The following is a 9,603-nucleotide window of genomic DNA, read 5'->3' as shown; positions in this document are numbered from 1 at the left end:
TTACCTTTTCATATGCAGCCCCTGTTACCAAAAAGATTTAATTCCCACCAACCCATCGCCCATGTCTGCTCCTGGCGACGTCCAAAGCATCTCTGAAATCCTTGCTTATGTTGATGAACAAAGCGGGAAGGTAATCCCACTTCCCATCATGTATCCTCCCTTTTCTTTGCCAAGAAAGTTGATTATTTGAATTAATTTTTTCTGCCAGGAGAAACTTTTCTGGCGTAAGGCAAAGGTTGTGGACTTGATTTTAAGCAGTGGGTGGTTCTTCATATCATGTATGACTTGCTTTAAGAAAATGGAAACTTCAGGTGATACACTCATCTGTGGTGGGGCATGTGACTCTGATACGGCTATTGGTCGGCTTAGGTAATCAGTAGATTATTACACACGTGTTTTAGTACCTTCATATGTATCTGATATAACACTCTTTACGCATTTTACTTCTTTCAGATATCGCATTGAAGTTGTTGTTGACGATGAGTGCCAAACCTCTACTTTTGTACTCTTTGACGAACCGGCTAAGAAATTATTCAAATCAAGTGCATCTACCTTGGCTGCGAAAAATGTAAGGCAACTTCAATTTATTAGGGTTTCGTAGTCAGAACAGGAGACCTTAATCGTATATTTTCACTACAGAATATAGCTCAGAATGATGCTTGTGGCCTCATAGTCCCCAAAGAAATCCAAAATTTAGTTGGCAGGAACTTTGTATTCTGCATTAAAGTGCGAGAATACAATTTCACAGCTAAGTACCAGAGTTTCGTTGTTGCCCAAATCGAGATACCTCCAACAGTAGCAGTGAAGAAGGTATGATCTTATTTCTTCTCTGATAGCTAACTACCTTCTGTGGACCCAATTCAAAAGTCTCAATATGTCACAGAGGCCTGCACCTCCAGGAAGTAGCAAAGGAAAAGCATCTGATTTAGTGCCATGTAATCCAAAAGGCGAGAAGGCCAGTGATGTCAGCCAGCAGTCGAAGAAGCGTCGTCCTCTTAGGTGATTTTCTACATAATATATATGACTGCAAATTATATTTTGCGCTTAATCTCCTCCCTCACTTACTTTGCCCCCAAACATCCAGGAAGAACAAAAATAAGGTTATTGGAGACACTGATGACGATACGGTGAGTAGCCGACAATCTGATCCTACCTTGGAAGATGATGTCTAGCACCCTTTCATTGAAGCATAATAAAAAATGGAACCAACGTCCCATTCTCTTTCAACAGCAGTTTATTTTCAACAATTTCAGCATTTGTTTCAAACTTTGTCCTTTCTTTTATCCACTTCTTTGAGACCTTTATTAGTACTTTTCGAATTCCTAAAATTTGGCTTCATGTTTACGGTTCCCAAAAACATAGCTGACCTCCAAATTGAAAACAACAAGTATGGTTTAAAATATTATAACACCATAATACAAATACAAAATTTTAATTAAGAACACCAAGTAATCAAGGTAAATGTAACCAAATAGACGACATAAGAACCACAGTCAAAACCTCTACTTGAAACCAATGCAAATAGACAAATGGGGATTCCAAAAACACACCGCAGCACTACAATTGGCAAAGGATATATAAGCTGGGAGAACATTATACTATTATTAGATTAGAAAGGAAACATAACAATTGTAAGTATGGTTTTAAATATTATAACACCATAATACAAATACAAAAACAGAGAGAAACGAGAAGACATGGGAACATAAAAATTGAGAACATGAGTATAAAAACTGGGAGAACGTTATACTATTATTAGATNTTTTCAACAATTTCAGCATTTGTTTCAAACTTTGTCCTTTCTTTTATCCACTTCTTTGAGACCTTTATTAGTACTTTTCGAATTCCTAAAATTTGGCTTCATGTTTACGGTTCCCAAAAACATAGCTGACCTCCAAATTGAAAACAACAAGTATGGTTTAAAATATTATAACACCATAATACAAATACAAAATTTTAATTAAGAACACCAAGTAATCAAGGTAAATGTAACCAAATAGACGACATAAGAACCACAGTCAAAACCTCTACTTGAAACCAACGCAAATAGACAAATGGGGATTCCAAAAACACACCGCAGCACTACAATTGGCAAAGGATATATAAGCTGGGAGAACATTATACTATTATTAGATTAGAAAGGAAACATAACAATTGTAAGTATGGTTTTAAATATTATAACACCATAATACAAATACAAAAACAGAGAGAAACGAGAAGACATGGGAACATAACAATTGAGAACATGAGTATAAAAACTGGGAGAACGTTATACTGTTATTAGATAAAAAAAGGAAACACAACAATTGTAGTCTCTCATACAAGCATAAACCTCAACTTAGGACAAAACAACAACATTATTCAATGATTCCACGAGCCAAACATGCTTCTTCATATGTTCCGTAAACAACACCTTCAAACTCCTTCAAATCTTCATCACATGTAGGTCCTCTCACTACACCTAGAAGGATTCTTAAAAAAAATAGCTCCCCTCTGTTTCTCGGAACATGTCCAATCCTCCCTCTTTGAAAACCTCTTTTCCTGGGCATAAAACGCTTCTCTTTCCTGTTCCAAGTAAAACGGCCTGGTATCTCCTCATAGGTGAGCGTTCTCGCAAGTGGGTTGTCCCTATTCAACTTCAACCAAGCCGTGAACATAGATTCATCATTATCGTTATCACCATCAATGAAACACAGTTTCATCTCTGGTACATGAAAAGTCAGTGTAAGCTCAGAAACATGACCCATATTAGTTGACACCCCTTTTAGGACTAATTAAAATGAAACCGATATTGGAGGAATATATAGAGGCCTTACACAATCTATACTATTGAAACAATCTGTACTATTAAAACAAATATCCATACATTTACTACTCAATTAATAAAATAAAGAGAGTATCTTTTAGTCAACAATAATGAAGGCTGATATCTCACATTGTGAAAAAACGTTTTCCTCTTGAAAGTCAAATCCTATATAGAACCCTTGAACACACCAAATGTAGACGTTGGTGGCTGCCAAACTATAGTACAAAGAAGACAATAATGACACGATTAATGTGAACAATTAAACCATCTCAATAATGACATTTAAGTACTATTATGTTACAAACAGACCAAAGGTTGGACAAATACTCACAACGGCAACAAGGAATTGAATACCAATATTAAAGCCCAAAATAAATAACAAATGAGGCAACCAAAAAGAGAGTAATGCACTATGCACCAGTATAAAAACGAACAACCCAAACATGGAAAACACTTACAACTCACATAAAAAGAGAAGCAATGGAATATATACTATATGCAATGTACTCTGCTCTAATTCCAACTGAAACAAATCCTCGAAACAACCTCCATCTCAACTCTCAAGACCACGTCGAGGAGAAATCGACATCACCTACACCATCCCGTTCACCAATGAGCAAATCCTACATCCCACTAACAATCATTTCAAAGAGATCACCAACTTCTACCTCACATTTCATGATATTGACGAAGCAACATCAGGTACTTTAACCAATATTTTGACAGACTTTATACACTCAACAATTGGATTACTAGGAGAGGGTACTACACAACAAATAGAAGTCTTTCTGGAGATTGAAGATAACAACCCAAATGCATCGAGAAGGCTAGATGTGGAAGTGCTAATAGGGGAGCTGGAAATTACACAGACACAAGCGCCAGAAGAAGAAGATGGGGTATGTTCAATATGTCTTGAAGAACTACAGGGGGAAAGAACCATAAACACTCTACAATGCAATCACAAATATCATCATGAGTGTATTACAGATTGGTTACGTCGCATACCAACATGCCCAAATTGTAGAAGACAAATACTTTAAGCTTCTTAACAATTTCTAATGCAATAAATCATGTCGCTTAATTTTCCAATAAAACAGAACACTATAGAAGTCAATATTTTGTCATTATTTGGTCACTATCTTACTAAAATCCCCTGTCCTTAAAAAGGACAAACTCTCTGTTGAGAAATCAAATCAAATACTCACTGAGTTAAGAAACCAATGACAATGAAAACATACAATCACAAAGCCAATGACAACCAAACGATCACCCTCTTCTATGGTAAGAGAAACTGAATGCAGGATTAAATCCAAACACATTAACAAAACAGAGAAGAGCAATATTCGAATTGTAAAACCGTCCCAAGCAAATAAAAGTCAGCAGACCAAGTGACACCCGCCTAATACTTGATATCAAATATACACAGGTAAACTCTTAAACGAATGACTTGCATGAATTAAAGTCTAACCAAAACAGTTCCTAAAATGTAGCCTCCACATTTAACCCTATGACCATAATTAAGGAGATTTGAAATATGAAACAGTAATCAAATCTAATAAATACTCATAAGCCATGTTTTCCTCTGTTTAGGTCAGAGGCTATTACAAAATTTAAAGTAGTTTCAGCATACTTTCTTCTTAACTTCATTGTCCTAGAGCCCATACAATCCCATGTTTATAATTTCCAAACTAAAAAAAACAAAGGGAAAAAACAACATACGGAAAAGGAAGGAAAATGAAATCAAACACTCCCCCGGTCTCACCCATGGATGCTAAGAGAGCAAGAGAAGGAAGGAAAATCAGCATTGCCCAGAAAAAAACCAATAGACGCAAACTACAAACAAAAAGCAGTGCTACTTTCAGAACCCATAAAAAAGGTAGGCTTCATAATGACTACAAAATATGTTTCCATAGTTCCCACTTACGTAACTTGCTTTGTACCTGATCTATCTATGAATTAGGTAAACCACCAAAGAGAAATCATAAAGAAGACAAAACTCCAGCAGGCTCTACGAGTAAGACTATCACACAAAATCTCAATTAGCTAAAACAATGCCCTACTAATCTCCACGCCATTAAAACTCGCAAACACACTTGTGTTACAAATGCAGACACCAATGATATTAAAGAGGTGGATAATTTGAGATCAATTGGTGGGAGAACAACATATGGTAATCCTTAACATTTACCTGAGATAAGTTGCTCCATATTGTCCTGTGCTTTTTCCTGACGTACTTAGCTTCTAAACAGAATTAGGCCAGTCATCCGGCTCAAAACCACAGCCCCTCAAACCTCGAAAAAAATCAGAAGAGGCATCAAAGCTAACAGGCAGGAAACGTCAGGCGGCCAAACCTGCAATCACAAATGGCCAGAAAAAAGGTCAGCTTAATTTCAATGTATAGAGTATGTCTACTTCTTCAAATAAACCACTCAATATTCTTACACATGCATCTCCAGCTAAAAGGCGCCGTCGCCAACCACCCTCATTCGATTTGGTTGATTGTCCACACTGCCGTGCACTGATGTGGCATGCTGAAAGCACAAAGAGAACCAAAGACAAAAGCAAATTAACCTTCTCCCTTTGTTGCCATAGTGGACGTGTGAAGTTACCAAAAGTGAAGGACACACCTGACTTTCTAGACGGACTGCTTAAAACATCTGCCAATTTCCGCCAGAATATAAGAGTGGCTAACTCGGCNAATTAAGGAGATTTGAAATATGAAACAGTAATCAAATCTAATAAATACTCATAAGCCATGTTTTCCTCTGTTTAGGTCAGAGGCTATTACAAAATTTAAAGTAGTTTCAGCATACTTTCTTCTTAACTTCATTGTCCTAGAGCCCATACAATCCCATGTTTATAATTTCCAAACTAAAAAAAACAAAGGGAAAAAACAACATACGGAAAAGGAAGGAAAATGAAATCAAACACTCCCCCGGTCTCACCCATGGATGCTAAGAGAGCAAGAGAAGGAAGGAAAATCAGCATTGCCCAGAAAAAAACCAATAGACGCAAACTACAAACAAAAAGCAGTGCTACTTTCAGAACCCATAAAAAAGGTAGGCTTCATAATGACTACAAAATATGTTTCCATAGTTCCCACTTACGTAACTTGCTTTGTACCTGATCTATCTATGAATTAGGTAAACCACCAAAGAGAAATCATAAAGAAGACAAAACTCCAGCAGGCTCTACGAGTAAGACTATCACACAAAATCTCAATTAGCTAAAACAATGCCCTACTAATCTCCACGCCATTAAAACTCGCAAACACACTTGTGTTACAAATGCAGACACCAATGATATTAAAGAGGTGGATAATTTGAGATCAATTGGTGGGAGAACAACATATGGTAATCCTTAACATTTACCTGAGATAAGTTGCTCCATATTGTCCTGTGCTTTTTCCTGACGTACTTAGCTTCTAAACAGAATTAGGCCAGTCATCCGGCTCAAAACCACAGCCCCTCAAACCTCGAAAAAAATCAGAAGAGGCATCAAAGCTAACAGGCAGGAAACGTCAGGCGGCCAAACCTGCAATCACAAATGGCCAGAAAAAAGGTCAGCTTAATTTCAATGTATAGAGTATGTCTACTTCTTCAAATAAACCACTCAATATTCTTACACATGCATCTCCAGCTAAAAGGCGCCGTCGCCAACCACCCTCATTCGATTTGGTTGATTGTCCACACTGCCGTGCACTGATGTGGCATGCTGAAAGCACAAAGAGAACCAAAGACAAAAGCAAATTAACCTTCTCCCTTTGTTGCCATAGTGGACGTGTGAAGTTACCAAAAGTGAAGGACACACCTGACTTTCTAGACGGACTGCTTAAAACATCTGCCAATTTCCGCCAGAATATAAGAGTGGCTAACTCGGCATTTGCATATACCTCTACGGGAGCCAAAGTAGACGAGTCTGTTAACAAGAATCCGGGACCATACACCTACAGAGTTCACGGCCAAAACTGCCATCGTCTTGGTTCTATGCTACCTGCAGCAGGCGAGGAACCAAAGTATTCTCAGATGTATATTTTTGACACTGCCAATGAAGTGAAGAACAGAGTAAAGTCGGTCACCAGAACTGAATCATCGACTTCCCTTGATGAGAAAACCGTAACTGGATTGATGGAGATGCTTGATAGCACGAGTGTGCTCACAAAAATTTATAGAGCTGCCAGAGATCGATACGAGCTTCAAAAACCAACAGAGTTGTCTATAAGATTGGTGGCCCAAAGGCACCAAGGGAAACAATATGATTNATACCCCAACTAAGGGGCTATGTTGAATTCCTACTCTAGCTTTAACAATGAGCAAATTCATACATTAACTTAAATAAAACAGAACATTTACCTGAGATAAGTTGCTCCATATTGCCCTGTGCTTTTTCCTGACGTACTTAGCTTCTAAACAGAATTAGGCCAGTCATCCGGCTCAAAACCACGGCCCCTCAAATCTCGAACAAAATCAGAAGAGGCATCAAAGCTAACAGGCAGGAAACGTCAGGCGGCCAAACCTGCAATCACAAATGGCCAGAAAAAAGGTCAGCTTAATTTCAATGTATGGAGTATGTCTACTTCTTCAAATAAACCACTCAATATTCTTACACATGCATCTCCAGCTAAAAGGCGCCGTCGCCAACCACCCTCATTCGATTTGGTTGATTGTCCACACTGCGGTGCACTGATGTGGCATGCTGAAAGCACAAAGAGAACCAAAGACAAAAGCAAATTAACCTTCTCCCTTTGTTGCCATGGTGGACGTGTGAAGTTACCAAAAGTGAAGGACACACCTGACTTTCTAGACGGACTGCTTAAAACATCTGCCAATTTCCGCCAGAATATAAGAGTGGCTAACTCGGCATTTGCATATACCTCTACGGGAGCCAAAGTAGACGAGTCTGTTAACAAGAATCCGAGACCATACACCTACAGAGTTCACGGCCAAAACTGCCATCGTCTTGGTTCTATGCTACCTGCAGCAGGCGAGGAAACAAAGTATTCTCAGATGTATATTTTTGACACTGCCAATGAAGTGAAGAACAGAGTAAATTCGGTCACCAGAACTGAATCATCGACTTCCCTTGATGAGAAAACCGTAACTGGATTGATGGAGATGCTTGATAGCACGAGTGTGCTCACAACAATTTATAGAGCTGCCAGAGATCGATACGAGCTTCAAAAACCAACAGAGTTGTCTATAAGATTGGTGGCCCAAAGGCATAGAGGGAAACAATATGATCTGCCTACCTCCGATGAAATAGCTGGACTTATTGTTGGTGATCTATCTTCCACAACAGGCTGTAGGGATGTCATCGTCCATCTTAAATCGGATAACCATCAAAGAATAACCGAGCTACACCCACTTTACATGGCTCTACAATACCCTCTATTGTTCCCATACGGCGAAGATGGTTACCACCCAGATATACCATACGCAACAACAACAGAGAAGGCTATCAAAAGGAAATGTGTGACCATGCTCGAGTTCTACGCTTATCAAATACAGACAAGACTATTAGAAGGTACCACTCTCGTCAGGTCTGGACGTCTACTCCATCAATACGCCGTAGACGCATATATGGCAATAGAACAAGAGAGGATGGGCTGGTACAGGCGAAACCAAAAAACCTTAAGGGCTGATGTTTACCACAACATTTGTGATGCAATTGACAGAGGGGACAGTGACGCAATGAAAGTGGGACGCCGAATAATCCTCCCTTCATCTTTCACTGGAGGCCCAAGATATATGGCTCAGAATTACCAGGACGCGATGGCAATTTGTAGAACCTTTGGAAACCCAGACTTATTCATCACCATGACGGCGAACCCAAATTGGGAAGAAATCAAAGAACATCTTCAACGATCCGGTAACTTTACGGCCAACGACCGGCCAGATCTTGAATCCCGTGTTTTTAAGATGAAGTTAGAATCTCTCGTGGCTGATCTTTGGGAAGGGGAATTCTTCGGCGAGGCAAAATCAAGTAAGCACCTAAATCTAAAACAAATAGTCATTCACCCAAAAAAAAAAATTATATATCCTTCAATGTCTCTCAATGAAGTGGTTTACATTTTTGGTTATGTTAAAATTACCACCCCAAACCCAAAAAAAAAAAATTAAAACACAAAATTAATATGTTAAGATACTAAAAATATTTAAAGAACTGGACAAATATCATTCCTGAAACAATAAAAAAGTCACAATTTATATATATGTAAACAAAGTTAAACAAACTTGATATGTTAAGATGCTTAAATAGTTTAAAATAATGAACAAATACCATTTATTTGACACTAAAAGAGTCACAAATTACATTTTGACTAATAACAAATTTGCCAACAATCAAATAATAAGAATCCTAATATATATGTGGGTTACAATGGCCCATAATTTACAGTTCATGACTTAAAAATACAATGATTTTAAACTAAGCTGCAGTTTTAAAACCAAAACGATATCATTTTTTAACATATGAAAGACTAGATTCCTATTACTAATTAAATAAAATCTCTCTGCATTCCCTCTAAGATGTTTGATAGAGCTATTAGAGTAATGGATTTTAAAAAGTTATAAGTTGAACAAACCCCAAACCCAATTAAAAAAATAGAAACACAAAATTAATATGTTAAGATACTAAGAATATTTAAAGAACTGGACAAATATCATTCCTGTAACAATAAAAAAGTCACAATTTATATATATCTAAACAAAGTTAAACAAACGTGATATGTTAAGATACTTAAATGGTTTAAAATAATGAACAAATACCATTTATTTGACACTAAAAGAGTCACAAAT

At 37.6% G+C, this 9,603-nt stretch overlaps 1 long non-coding RNA gene across 1 annotated transcript; it reads left to right on the top strand.

Moving 5' to 3' along the window:
* On the top strand, positions 795 to 1,289 carry LOC109128138. Its single transcript, XR_002034598.1, has 3 exons — positions 795 to 810; positions 884 to 999; positions 1,085 to 1,289. It is a non-coding gene; the product is annotated as an uncharacterized LOC109128138 (long non-coding RNA).

The sequence above is a fragment of the Camelina sativa genome, chromosome 12 (assembly GCF_000633955.1).
Source record: "Camelina sativa cultivar DH55 chromosome 12, Cs, whole genome shotgun sequence".
In the NCBI taxonomy this organism is placed as follows: domain Eukaryota; kingdom Viridiplantae; phylum Streptophyta; class Magnoliopsida; order Brassicales; family Brassicaceae; genus Camelina; species Camelina sativa.
This window is presented reverse-complemented; position numbering and strand designations above follow the sequence as displayed.